This window comes from Natator depressus, chromosome 1, assembly GCF_965152275.1.
Source record: "Natator depressus isolate rNatDep1 chromosome 1, rNatDep2.hap1, whole genome shotgun sequence".
Taxonomy (NCBI): domain Eukaryota; kingdom Metazoa; phylum Chordata; order Testudines; family Cheloniidae; genus Natator; species Natator depressus.
Window position 1 is genome coordinate 57,511,104 of NC_134234.1, and position 15,263 is coordinate 57,526,366.

The 15,263-nt window shown below is 44.5% G+C and overlaps 1 protein-coding gene across 3 annotated transcripts in view; it reads right to left on the bottom strand.

Moving 5' to 3' along the window:
• Nucleotides 1–15,263, bottom strand: part of FNDC3A (fibronectin type III domain containing 3A) — a 203,403-nt gene that overhangs the window by 132,139 nt on the left and 56,001 nt on the right. The window lies entirely within an intron of this gene.

The following is a 15,263-nucleotide window of genomic DNA, read 5'->3' on the forward strand; positions in this document are numbered from 1 at the left end:
CTCTATGCCATTATCTAAATCAGTGGTTCCCTAACTTGTTCTGCTGCTTGTGCAGGGAAAGCCCCTGGCGGGCTGCGCCGGTTTGTTTACCTGCTGCGTCCACAAGTTCGGCTGATCACGGCTCCCAGTGGCCACGGTTCGCTGCTGGATCCCAGTGTGTCCCTCAGCCCACGCCGCTTCCAGCAGCTCCCATTGGCCTGGAGCAGTGAACCGCGGCCACTGGGAGCTGTGATCGGCCAAACCTGCGGATGCAGCAGGTAAACAAACCAGCGTGGCCCGCCAGGGGCTTTCCCTGCACAAGTGGCGGAACAAGTTTGGGAACCAATGATCTAAATCATTGATGAAGATATTGAACAGAACCAGACCCAGAACTGATCCATGCGAGACCCAACTGATATGTCCTCCTTCCAGCTTGACTGTGAACCACTATTAACGACTCTCTGGGAACAGTTTTCCAGCCAGTTATGCACCCCACCTTATAGTAGGTCCATCTAGGTTATATTTCCCTAGCTAGCATTTTACTTTCTTCCCATTTTATAGTCTTAAATTGCTAGAGAGGACGTTTTGCATTAGTTTCTTTAATTAGTTTCCTAATTGTTAGTAGAGTCCCAGATTTTACATGGAGGATTTTTTCCAAAGAAGTTTCACACTTATAATGCTCATCTATGCTTGAAAAGTCAAGTTCATAGCCTCATTGTGGACCTCCCCCATTAGCCTCCACCTCCTGGTTTTTGCGCTTGCACACCACCCAGTGTTTATGGATTCCACCATCAGATCTGGAGTCAGTAAATGACTGAGCCTTTGCTGTGCCAGCTCTGAAAGTGTGGAATTTGTTTCTTCCTGAAATTTGGCTCATTTCACCTCTTCCCAGTTTTGGAGGTGTTTTTAAATTACTACCAATGTTGCAGTGGTTCAATTGTTTTATTGTTATTGTTTACCCACTATATTTGTAAATTTGTTGAGGGTGAGGTTTTTTTTAATAATGAATGAGAAATTGTTTTGGGGTACATGTACACTTCAAGCTGGGCAGAGATACTCACATTAGCTCTCATTGAGTTAGCATGCTAAAAATAGAAGTGGCCCGAGGAGTAGCTGTATGTGCCTGTCTGAGAAACTAGGTTAATGGTTAGTAGTTCAAAGGGAGGCTTTAGTGAGTGCCAAAATACAAGGTTCACCCCAGTGAAGGGTAGGCTTCTTTACTGGCAGGAAGGTTCTTATTAGATCTTTCAAGAATTTGTATGTCAATGAGTGAGTGAAAACTGAGTAACTGTGTGCTGGTGGATGGCAGGCACTGACTACTGCCAGGTGGACTCAAAGAACTGAGGGACAGCACAGTTATTTTGAGGGGAAGAAGATAGTCCAAAATATGGGGAATATTTGCTGACTCAGGGAGATATGTTTCAGCTGTGTCCAGATGAAAAACCCTTCCAATTGGCTGAACAGTGGACTCTTTTATGCTGGATGGTTTGTATAGCTTCAGAGCAGGAACATTCTAGGGTTGATGTCCATCCAAAACCAAGCAATGAGTTGAAGTGCTTTGGGGTTGGGATGCTTGATCTTGGCTTTCTCCAGGGTCAAGGAATTGGGAAAGGATTAGATGCTGATGTGAGCAAGATATGACACTAGAAGGAGATTTGGGAACCAAAACTGCTTGGGCCAAGTGGGGATAATGAGGATGACTCTCGCCTTGCCCTATCCTGTCAATTTTTCTGTAGGACTTGAGGTAGGAGCAATAAGGGAGGAAAGGCATAACTCAGATGTCCTGTCCAGGAGAGAAGGAGAGCATTGCTCTGAGAGTGCAGAGCTAGAGCTCCCCTTGAACTGCAGATGTTACATTTCCTGTTCATTTGGGAGGCAAACAGATCCCAGATCCCCACAGAGGGAAGATACTGTTCACTACTGAACTGTGCAGCTGCCACTGGTGGTTGATGGTGAAATGCCTGCTGACGGTATCTGCCAATGCTTTCTAAGTTCCTGGAAGGTAAGCTGCCAAAAGGGTGATTCTATTCCTGATACAACAATTTCATAGCCTGACTGCTTCTATGCACAGGGGAATGGATCTTGGTCCTTCTTGGCTGTCAATGTAAAAGATGGTTGTCATATTATCTGACATTATGAGGATATAGTGGAACCAGACAAATGCAGAAAGGCCTTGCAAGATTCTCAGATTCCCTGAAGTTCCAGAAGATTGATGTGCATTCAGGCTTCTTGGGTGGGTCCAAGTGCCCTGTCCCATATGGCTGCCCATGTGGGCCCCCAGCCCAAGAGGGATGCATCTGTAATGATCATTCTTTCCAGTGAGGAGAATAGGATCGGAATGTCCATGCATATTTGATGGGGATCCTTCCACTATATTAAAGTGGATGTTACTTTGGAACCAATTGTCACTAGGATATTCATGCTCTGTTTGTTGATGAATACACTATTTGGAGTCATGCCTGTAGGCAATGTAAGTGGAGTCTGACAGATGGGGTAACATAAGTGCATGAAACCATGTGTCACAGAAGGGAAAGACAAGCTCTGACTGGTGCTCGAGGGTTGCACATAACCTGGCTTATCAGGTTGTCCATGGCTTGAAACCTGTCCCTTAGTATATAAGCTCTTGCTGTGACTGAGTCCATGGTCAGACCTATGAAGTCTATGGTCTGTGTCAAAATGATGGTAGACTTTTCCAAGTTTACACTGACTCTAGAGAGGATAGTAGCTGGAGCATTAATAAAGTTACTATTTGCATGCCTCTGACATGTCCTGGCAATGAGAAGACAGTCATTGAGATGAGGGAAGACATAGAGGCTGTTTTGTCTGAAATGAGCTGCTACTACCAGAAAAACATTGGTAAAGACCCAGGGGGATAGGAGGGTGGCAAGGCCAACTGGAGCACCCTGTACTGAAAGTGGTCAAGTCCCACCATGAATCTGAGAAACACCTTTGGGACTGGTGAATGTCCACATGGAAGTATGTGTCCTTCATATCGAGAACTGTAAACTGAACGTCCTTTTGCAGATATGGGATAACAATGCGACCATGTGAAATTTCAACTTGTGAATAAAGTAGTTGAGATTGTGGAGATCAAGAATGGGTCTACAACTGCCCTTATTTTTGGGTATTAGGATGTACGTCAAGTAAAAAACTTTTCCCCCTAGTATTGGTGAGGTACCCATTCTATTGCTCCTCACGAGAGGAGGGAATCCACTTCCTGCCTGAGAATCCCACCATGAGAGTTGTTCGTGAAGAGGGACGGGGAGAGACGTTTGGAGGAGATAGGGAAGTAAACTATCACATAGATAGATGGGATGTTTAATATCCATTTGTCTGTTGTTAGAGCACTCCAGTTGTGGAAAGAGAGAGTCCTAAACAATTCCTGAAGGATATATGGGGATTGAGTAGTGGTGGCATCATTTATGGTTTGTAGCTCTCAAACTCCCATCAAAAAATATCTTTCAACCAGGAGATGGACTTGAGATGGTGCTGAAGACATAGGAGTGCAGGAAAATGAGACTCCTGCACCCTTTGTGTCTTAGGAGGAGGATCATAAGATGACAAAACTGTTGAGTCACTGATCATGGTCTGTAGGACTGCCTGTGATATCCCCAGGGAGCAGAGGATGGCCTGAAGTCCTTCACAGTATGTAAGGACTCATCTGTCTTCTCACTGAAAAGGTGGGCTTCATCAAACGGCAAGTTCTCTATGGTGTTTTGGACCGCCCTGGGAAATCCCAAAGCATGTAGCCACTGACTCACGGTACGTTACAATGGCGGTCACCACTGACCTTGATGATGTGTCTGCTGCATCAACAGCTGATTGAAGTGAGGTTCTGGCCACCAGCTTACCTTCTTGAATAAAGCTTGGAATTGAGTTCTGTCTTGCTGTGGCACCTTGTCTACAAAGTCTGTGAACTTGGAATAGTTCAGATAGTCATACTTAGCCAAAAGCACTTGATAGTTTGCTATTCTGAACTGAAGTCTACTGGACGTTCAGCATGGAAAAGAGATGACTAAGGGGGGATATGATAGAGGTCTATAAAATCCTGACTGGTGTGGAGAAAGTAAATAATGAAGTGTTATTTACTTCTTCTCATAACACAAGAACTAGGGGTCACCAAATGAAATTAGTAGGCAGGAGGTTTAAAACAAACAAAAAGAAGTGTTTCTTCACACAACGAACAGACAACTTCTGGAACTCTTTGCCAGAGAATGTTGTGAAGCCCAAGACTATAACAGGTTTCAAAAAAGAACTAGATCAGTTCAGGGAGGATAGATCCATCAGTGGCTATAAGCCAGGATGGGTAGGGATGCAAACTATGCTCTGAAGTGTCCCTAACCTCTGTTTGCTAGAAGCTGGGAATGGGCGAAAAAGAATGGATCACTTGATGATTACCTTTCTGTAGGGTGACCATATGTCCCGATTTTATAGGGACAGTCCTGATTTTTGGGTCTTTTTCTTATATAGGCTCCTATTACCCCCCACCCCATCCCGATTTTTCACATTTCCTGTCTAGTCACCCTACCTTTCCATTCATTCACTCTGAAGCACCTGGCATTGGACGCTGTTGGAAGACAGCATACTGGGCTAGATGGACCATTGGTCTGACCCAGTATGGCCATTCTTATGTTGCCATTTATATGTTAATCCATTTTCTATGATGCAGTATGCACATTTAATTGTAGGCATGGAACACAATCACAGTTTTGCATTTCCTCTTATTACAATGGATTGTTGGCTCATTCATGAAAGAGAAAAAAACCCTACTCAAGTGAAAAACAAAGAAGCCAAAACTAATTCAACTGAAGCTCCACCGCCACTGCTTATATTGGTATATGTACTAGTGTGGTAGGAGGGAGGGGGGCGTAAACTACTACCGACAAATAAGGGGAGTGCCATCAAAGAAGTTTGAGAACCAGCTCTGGCTGTATCCTCAGAGGAGAAAAGTGGAGTGATTCCCTACCAGAATGTATATGATCTGTATCTCTTGCATATGGGTCCCAAGATCCCTAGCATGGTCAGTAAGCTGGGTCAGGAGAGCGCTGTGGAGGTCCCCAAGGCAGGGACCATGAGGGTGTGTGTGTAAATCATTCTTGATCCCAAGGTAAATGCCAAGGTGCAGGTTGGTACTGGGAGACTCTGAATCACTTGTCTGGGCTAGAATTTCTTGGAGGAAGAGATGATGGTTCCTCTGGTGGTGGGATTCTCCCAAGGAAGAAAAAATTGGGCCTGGATCCATTGTTGGTACTGATGGTGCAGATGGAGGAAAAGCTAGGCTGTTAAATGGAAGATGGGATAGAGTTGTGTCATGGCCAACATCTCCCAGTGGTGCTAAGATCTTCCTAGTGAAAGAAGGTCCCGATGATGGGGGAAATTGAGGCTCAGGAACAGCAAAAAGGTCTTCTGGTGTTGTATGTGTCTTTGTCCTCCCTAGAGTATTAGAGGTCTGATCCACCTGTGCTGACGGGGTCAGAGGAAGGAAGTTCCGTGTTGATGTTAAGCTGAGACAGCGACAGTACCATCGGCGATTGAGACTATTGTTGGGTGTTCCTTGTTGGAACCAAAGGATCCCAGTGTTTCAGCTTGGACCATACCAGTGGAATTGATGTTGTCGATATGGGATGCAGTCGATATGGGATCCAATAGACTCCTGGTTTCATGGGCTTCTGTGTCATGGCCCTGGGACTCAGGACATTCTAAGTACTTAGGGACTGAGGAAACAGGCTTGCTTGGTTTAGGCAGGGTCTCCTCAGTCACCTTCAAGGCAGACTTAGAGGGAGACCTGCTCTTAAGCTTGTAAGAGCATTCCCTGCTCTCCTGATGAGACCCTGATTGAGGGTCTGTGGGTATGGATTCCCTCACATCAAAGTCAGACCTCGCAACAGAAGGTGTCCTCCATATTGATTCAGACAGATGTATGGGGGAGGGAGGGAAGGGAGAGTCCCTCAGTCTGGGTCCAACCACAGCCTTGTGGCCTTCTTTATGAGGAGTTTCTAAGCCACAGTTCCCATGCCCCAGTGGTACAGCGAGGGAAAGAGCAGCAGATATTGCACCTACCCAAAATGTGTGCCTCCCCGAAACAGTAAAGGCAGGAGGGCAGGAAACAGTTTTTGAAGCTCAGCGTTCTGGGCTTAGTCCGATACCCATAACAGAATATGGAGGAGGAGGGCTGGCCCCCAAGGTGGGCAATCTACGTAATTAGAAAAACTTTGTTAAACTACAAGCCTACTAAAATTGTTAAAACTATTAAGAGCTATATACAAAATGCACTAACAGAGAACTGAAATATTTACAGATCGAAGAACAACAATGAAGCAGCAGCTCTGGACACTGGAGGTTCTGACCCAGGCCATACGGTGGGAAGAAGGAACTTGAGAGGTAGCCTGTTTGCTCTATCCTTTATACCCTCAGTTTGAGGCATGAGGAGAGCAAGGATGCAAGAATTCGCCGACTCTGGGTGCATGGAGCACACGCACACACAGAGTGAGATACATACAGGGACCACTGTAGAATAATCTCTCATTATTAATATTGAAACAGTTTGCGTTGAAGTCACAAATATTAGATAATAGAGGAGTTTTTAATAAAAATACAGTTTTAGTCCCATATGCGGCAACCATTTATTCACATGCTTGAATTTAAGCATATGAGCAGTTCATGTGTTTAAATGTTTTCAGGATCAAAGGCTTAATTTTCAATATTTTGATTTGTTCCTCTAGCAGTTTTGCAAAATTTAAGTAAAACACCCTACCTACCAATAGTGACATCTTAAAAAGTCATAATTTATAACTGAGTTCATTATACATTTTAATCTAAAATTAAAACAAACTTTAAAATTAGTTTGACAAAATCCAAAAGCCCTTAAAATTATTTAAACTGGCCATTGGCTAAACCACATTTTTTAAATTTTACCTGAATTGTACTTATTATGCAAGCCCAGTACTTCCTATTTGCAGGCAGGGCCAGCATTTGCTCAGCAAATTTAGTGTTGTACACAGAATAGGTACAGCCAAGTATTCCAGTAATTTACACATACTGTAAAAACACTAAAATTTAGGATCTAAGTTTTAAGATTTTTTGTTCCAAACTGAGTCAGAAAGAGGAATATTAAGGTTTGGACTAAAGGATGCTTCATTTTGCTTGAGAGAGGCCCTTTGGAGACAGAGAATTAGGGGTATGGGGTTTCCAGGGACAGTGCTAAGCCCCAGAAGATCTGAAAGCCCTGGTCTTTGTTTCTACAAATAAGAAGGAGAATATGAAGCCTAATGTAGCATAAAGATGAATATGAAAACAAGGTAAGTTATGGATATATTTATGAGCATACACAAAATGTTTCCTCCATCTACACAAAAGTTTCATAATATACTAGAGGTTGTTTAGATTTGCTATACAGTATCTTTCAGACAGATTAAAGGGAAAAGAAAGAGGGTCCTAATGTCCAATTATGTATTTTACTTTGCCTTCACTACCACCAATTAATTCATTACTTTATGACCAAGGTAATATAGCTCCCGCTTTCCCTTGTATATGAACTACCATCACCAAAACTTCAATATGTAAAGCTAGTTTTACAGAACTTGTTACTTTCCAAAACTGAGAGTGCACAAGTAACTCTAATTAATTTTAAAAGAAGTATTGCAGATGATATGCAGTAAAGACATACACACATTTTACATCAGAATTAAAATAAAGTTTAAATGCACTAAATCAAAATCTTTAAAAAAAAAGTTGCAATAATTTCTATCTACCCATACATGTTTAATATGCCCCCATCACTGCAGTAGCTAGGAGACAACTTCAGTCTCCTCTCAATTTTCCTGAAGCCAAACAGTAGCAAGTCTCCCACTTTACTGGAAATAATGGCAAATCCTTCATCAATCAGTTTAAACAGATCAACAATATATTTGCACCTTATTCAATATACAATAGAAAATTCTTACCTCAGCTGTCAAACTCTGGCTTAGCTAAAATTAAACTCTCCTGCTGTAAAGCAAAGTACCTTTCTGTGAACTTCATATCCTTTTAGCTCGAAAATTCCCTTCTTCCTTGCAACTCTTAATTCTTATCCAGAAATATCTCACAGTGAACAAATATGCCTCCCAAATATATGAAATATTTTTTAAGAGGAGATGCCAGACACAATTTAGGCAAAGCAGTTTTCATTTAGGTAAGCATCCGAGTTTTATTAATCAGCATGTAACACACAAAAAAGAACCACATCACCAGCTTTTATTCTTTGGACATCTAAGGCCCCATCTGTACTGCAAGCACAACCACATTGGGGGAGGTGTTTACACTGAAGCATGGTTCTGTTTTGTAGTGTAGATGGAAGTGTACACCTGAAATATGCTAAGACTTAGGACAATCTGACTGCTTCATCAGTGTTGTAACTAGACCCTTTGACATGGCTGTACCTGTAGAGCAGGGGTGGGCAAACTTTTTGGCCTGAGGACCACATCTGGGTATGGAAATTGTATGGTGGGCCATGAATGCTCACGAAATTGGGAGCTGGGGTGTGCGAGGGGGTGAGGGCTCCTGGGTGGGGCCAGAAATTAGGAGTTCAGGATGTGGGAGGGGGCTCCGGGCTTGGGTGCGGGGGGGGGGGGGAAGACGGCTCCAGCTGGGGTGCAGGCTCTGGGGTGGGGCTGAGGATGAGAGGTTCGGGGTGCAGGAGGGTGCTCCGGGCTGGGACCGAGGGGTTCAGAGGGTGGGGGGGGATCAGGGATGGTGCAGGGGGTTGGGGCATGGGAGGGGGTCACGGGTGCAGGCTCTGGGGGGCACTTATCTCAAGCAGCTCCCAGAAGCAGCGGCATGTCCCCCCTCCGGCTCCTACGTGGAGGCACAGCCAGGTGGCTCTGCACTCTGACGCATCCACAGGCGCCACCCCTGCAGCTCCCATTGGCTGTGGTTCCTGGCCAATGGGAGCTGTGGGGGCAGGGCTTGAGGTTGGGAAGCATGCGGAGCCCCCTGGCTGACCCTTTGCATAGGAGCAGGAGGGGAGACATGCTGCTGCTTCTGGGAGCCGCACGGAGTGGCAGGAGCGGGGCAAGCCCTGGACCCCGATGGGAGCCCGAGGGCCGAATTAAAATGTCTGGTGGGCCAAATGCGGCCCCCGGGCATAGTTTGCCCACCCCTGCTGTAGAGTATATAAGGCTCAAGATTCTAAGGTTTTGTATTTTGTCTGTTTCCTAATTAATCCAACTTTACTATATGGATGCTGAGCAAGTGATCTTTGTGATATTATGCAGAATATACATCTTAATTTAGAATATCAGCAAAATGCATATATCTAATTCTATTGTTATGAAGGAATCTTTCCAAATGTGAACCAAAAGACAGTTACTTACCTGTATTATAACCGTTGTTCTTCAAGATGTGGGGGCAGACATGTACTCCTCTCCAGGTTTGTGTGCACCCAGCACACTGAACCCAGAGAGTTTTGCCTAGCAGTACTTGTAAGGGCAGTGCTCACATTCTGTGACTTTAGCCCCTCACCTGGCTATTTAAGAGCAGTGCCACCCTGAGCCCCCTAAGTTCCTTCACACTGAATGTTCAGAGTAGAGACTTTTGCAGAGGGAACAGGAAGTGGGTCTTGGAATACATCTGCACCCACATCTCAAAGAACAACAGTTACAGTACAGGTAAGTAACAGCTCTTTCCTTCTTTGAGTGGTTGCAGACGTCCATTCCACTTGAGTAACTCACAAGTAGTACTTGTGTATCAGGTGGGGCTTGTAGTCTACTTAAAGAATGATGGCAGGACTGCCTTCCCAAAGTTTCTATCTGACCTAGATGCCACAGTAATCGCATTGTGCCTGGTAAAAGTATGCGTAGAAGACCATGTAGCAAACCTGCAAATGTCTAATTCCGAAACATCACTGAGGAATGTTACTGATGTCACTTGAGCCCTTGTCAAATGAGCCTGCAATCTCTGTGTAGGCATGGTCTGAGTTACTTTCATATGCTGATGTAATGCAAGAAGATTACCACCTGGAAATTGTTTGCACAGAGATCACCTGACCCCTCATCCAAGCCGCACAGGAGACAAGGTGATGCTTGAAAAGGCTTAGTTCTGTCCAGGTAGAAGACCAAGCATCATCTCTTATCCAATGTGTTGCTGTTTATCTGCACTGAAGTGTGGTTAAGGAAAGTAAATAAATAGTAGTAGTATAGTAAATAAATTATTTGGTTAAAGTGAAACTCTTAAACCGTTTTCGACACAACTTTTGGATGTGGCCATAGGGCAACTTTGTCCTTGAAGAACTTCATGTATGAGGGCTCTGTCATCTGCAGCTCGCATACTCTCCTTTCAGATTTTATACTTACAAGGAAGGCTGTCTTCTGGCACGGGAAGGACAGAAAACAGGTTGACAGGGACTCAAATGGGGGAGCCATAAGAGCAGCCAGGATGGTATTAAGGTCCTTCAAGGGAACCGAGACTTTCACATGTGGGTGGAGAAGAATGATTTCCCTTAGAATCCTCATCACCATGGTGTTTGAGAAAACTTTGACTTCCCTTGGATGGACAGATGAAATGCCCAGATCACTGCCAAGTGATCCGTCAGTGAGCTCAGCACAAGACCAGAAGACTGAAAGTGCAATAGGTACTCCATAATGTCCTGAATACAGGCTAGCATTGGCTGAATTCCCTGAGAAAGTGACCAAACTGAAAATTGCTTCCACTTGGCCAGATAAGGAGGGAGGGCTTCCTGCTTTTAAACAACACCTGTCAAACAGCTTCCAAACAGTGTTCCTCCTCAGCTAGCCATACAGTATCCACACTGTGAAATGCATTGTGCTGAGTGCTGGATGCAAAACTTGATTGTGATACTGAGTCAGTAGGTTATAATGAAGAGGAAGAGACAGATAAGACCTAATGGAGAGACTGAGTAGGCTGGAGTAATTCCTCAGCCAAGCTGGAGTAATGAGAATCAGTTTGGCATGATCCAACTTCAGCTTGAGGATGACCTGTGGGGTGATTGGGCACACATTAGAACCAAATTCCCAATTGAGGTGGAAGGTATCAGTTAATGAGCCTGCACTGACACCCGCTTAAGAGAAAAATTGATGGCACTTCTTGTTTGTCTCATTGTAAACAGATAAATTTTGGGAGAAATTCCTGCTGAGATGATCTGCCAAGTGATTCTGGCCTAGGTAAGTGAGCAGCTGTGGGAATGATGCTCTTTCCTTGATGCAGAACTGCCATAACTTTATTGCCTCCTGATGCAGCTGGTTAGAATGGGCTCCTCCCTGCTTGTTCACGTAATACACTAAGGTGGTATTGTCAGTGAGTATATGAACTGCTGTACCCCAGTGTGATCCTAAAAAGTTAATCAGCAATAGTAAATGGCTCATACTCCAAGGAGGTTGAGATGGAGGGAAGTTTCCTGTTTTGACCATAAGCTCTGAATTTTCAATGCCCTTAGATATGGTACCCAGTCTATGGTGTAAGTGACTACAGTCCTGGCTGGTGAGGATGCACAAAAGAAACACCCTGGCATATGTTGTATGCCACTGTAAGAAATCCAGGATCTCCAGAGGCACTTAGACAACAAATGACAACTCAGGCAATAGACCAACTTCAGCCAGGCTTGAAGAGGACAAAGGTGTAGTCTTGCATGCTGGACAACGTAACCACATGACACGATGTGGCCTAGGAACTTTAGGCATGCATGGAGTGTAGTTGAAGGTTGAGACTGTAGTGCCCGATATAGGTTCTGAAGTGCTTGAAATTATTCATCTGGTGGAAGAAACACTCTTGAGCATGTAGAATCTAGCGAGGCCCCAATGAACTTGGGTTTTTTGAGTTGGAGTTAACGTCAACTTTTCTCTGTTCAATATGAGACCAAGATGATCAAAGAGATGTAGTGTGAATTGAACATGGGAGATGACTTGACTCTTGCTAACGAATTGTCTAGGTAGAGGAAAACATTACTAGCTCTTTTTCTGAGGTAAGCTGCAACAACAACCATGCATGTTGTACAAAAGTGCTGAGGTCAGACTGAAAGGAAGCACACTGTACTGATAACGTGGACCCACCACAACAAATCTCAGAAGCTTCCTGTGGTTTGGGAGGATCACCATGTAGAAATAAGCATCTTGAAGGTCCAGAGCAGCAAGTCAGTCATTCTGGTTCAACGCAGGAAGGATAGTTGCTAGGATGACCATACAGAACCTCACATATCTGATGTATCTGTTGAGGTCACAGAGATTGAGGATAGGTCCCACCCCTCCTTTGGATTTGTGGACCACGAAATACTGAGAACAGAACCCCTTTCCCTGATATTGCAAGGGAACCTCTTCTATAGCTCTCTGTGCAAGCAGAGTCTGGACCTGCTGAAGGAGCAGTGTCTTGTGAGAGGGGTCTCGGAAGAGGGACAGGGTAGGAGGATTGGAAGGGGGCTGCACAAAAATTGTATGGTATAATCAAACCTCATGGTGCTTAGGACTCATTTGTCTGTAGTGACTGTATACCAAGCACTGCAAAAGTGAGACAGCCTGTTCCTGAACTGAGGACCCACAGATGGGGTGGTCGCAACTGGAATGCTGCCCTGGACATTCAAGTCCAAATGGCTGCTAGCTGGACACTGGGAGGAAGGTGAGCTGGCTGGTTGAAATTGGACCCATCAGACCTCCTCCTCTGTGATTTATGACTCTTCATCTAAAAATCTTGCTATCTCAAAGTAAAGGATGACTGATGGAAAAACCACCATGAGCGGTATTGCTGTCGATTCCCCATAGTGACACCTCTTTGTGGCTGAGGTATAAACATGCAAGGAGCACAAAATAGTCCTTTATGTTCTACTAAACATCAAGAGCTATGCTGGAATTTCTGCAACAGTGAGGCCCTCCCCATAGTCATTGCTGATGCCATAATTCTGGACAAAGTGTCCACCACATCCAGAGCCAACTGCAATGAAGTACTGACCACCAGACAACACTCTTGCAAGGGAAGCCTTAAGACTCCTCCCTGGAGGCTTCTGGCAACTTCTCTGCGAATTTGGACATAGCATCCCAATTAACAAAGTCATATTTAGATAATAATGCCTGCAGATTAGCAATGTGCATCTGCAATGATGAAGTCATATAAATTTTTCTCCCCATCAAGTCCAGTCTCTTGGACTATTTAATCTTAGGAGTGTACTTATATCTCCCCTCTCATGACCTGTCATTTACTGCTGTCACCACAAGAGAGTTAGGAGCTGGATGGGATTAAAAACATTTAAACCCCTGCATATGGACATAATACCACTTTTCAGATAACTTTGCTGCAGGTGGTTATGAAGCTGGGGTAGTCCACAGGCTCTTGGAAAAGCCTTCATTTAAGCACTCCATTTATCAACAGAGCCTCTCTTCCTGGAGCTTAGGAGTGGTGGATATCCAACAACTTATGTATGTTTTCCTGCATTAACTCAGCTTGGTTCCCCAAGGTGGAAGCCATAAGCTTGAGAAATTCCTGGTATGACTTAAAGTCCTCAGGCACTGGTGAGAAAGAGTCTGGTATTGCAGCCATACAGAGAGGAAGAAGTGTGTGGAGTGAATGGAGATTGTTGCAGGGGGCAGGTTCCTGCAGAAAAGCGTCATTCTGTACCAGCTCAGGAAAAATGACCTCAGACAGCATCTGTAATAGAGGAAGCTCAGGAACAGAGACTGCACCTGGAATCAGCAATCTTTCCCTGGACTGCGTCCAAGAGTAGTATCTCCAGACCGAAACACAACACAAAGATTCCCAGGAAGCCACTGGGAACAGAGGTAAGGCATTGGTGGCCAGTAGGTATTAGATCAGGGACCCCTATTCCTATTGCGGGAATGGTTCTTATCCCAATACCGATGGTGATCAGAGGATCAAGAACAGTGCATCAAAGGTGAGGGGGAAGAGGAAGAAGATCCCAAACCAGATCTCAAGGAGCCTTGGAAGTCATCCGGTGGGAACAAAGGAGCCACCTCTAGGAATCGAACAGTCAGCCTCATGCAAATGCAATACAAAGAAGGCACCAGTGCTGAGGAGGAATGAGTAATCAATGTCATGGGTACCAGAAGAGGCATTGCCCTTGTAATTGACACTGGAGCAAATGATGGTCCTTATCGACTGTGATGAAGGGGTTTATAGTAAGGATATTCATTCAGCCTCTGCGCCAATGAAACCCTCAGTACAGCAAAGGACACTGGCTGTGACTCTGAAGTGTGAACCATGCATGATGTGGTGCTGACAAACGACACATATCGGCAACCCAACCAGACAGTGCCAATGGCACAACACAAGACGATATAGAAGCCATAGCAGCTGCCAACCCCTGAACTATAGGGGAATCAGGAACAGAAAGGCCTGCCTTGGCAGGTCTGATGCAACCAAATCTGCTAATCATAGAACTGGAAGGGACCTCGAGAGGTCATCTAGTCCAGTCCCCTGCACTCATGGCAGGACTAAGTATTATCTAGACCATCCCGGACAGGTGTTTGGCTAACCTGCCCTTAAAAATCTTCAATGATGGAGATTCCACAACCTCCCTAGGCAATTTATTCGAGTGCTTAACCACCCTAACAGGAATATTTTCCTAATGTCCAACCTAAACCTCCCTGGCTGCAATTTAAGCCCATTGCTTCTTGTCCTATCCTCAGAGGTTAAGAAAAACAATTTTTCTCCCTTCTCCTTGTAACGACCTTTTATGTACTTGAAAACTGTTATCACGTCCCCTCTCAGTCTTCTCTTTTCCAGACTAAACAAACCCATTTTTTCAATCTTCCCTCATAAGTCATGTTTTCTAGACCTTTAATAATTTTTGTTGCTCTTCTCTGGACTTTCTCCAATTTGTCCATATCTTTCCCAAAATGTGGCGCCCAGAACTGGATACAATACTCCAGTTGAGGCCTAATCAGTGCAAAGTAGAATGGAAGAATTACTTCTCATGTCTTGCTTACAACACTCCTGCTAATACATCCCGGAATGATGTTCACTTTTTTTGCAAGAGCGTTACATTGTTGACTCATATTTAGCTTGTGGTCCACTATGACCCTCAGATCCCTTTCCGCAGTACTCCTTCCTAGGCAGTCATTCCCATTTTGTATGTGTGTAACTGATTGTTCCTTCCTAAGTGGAGTACTTTGCATTTGTCCTTCTTGAATTTCATCCTATTTACTTCAGACCATTTCTCCAGTTTGTCCAGATCATTTTGAATTATAATCCTATCCTCCAAAGCACTTGCAACCCCTCCCATCTTGGTATCATCCACACATTTTGTAAATGCACTCTCTATGCCATTATCTAAATCACTGATGAAGATA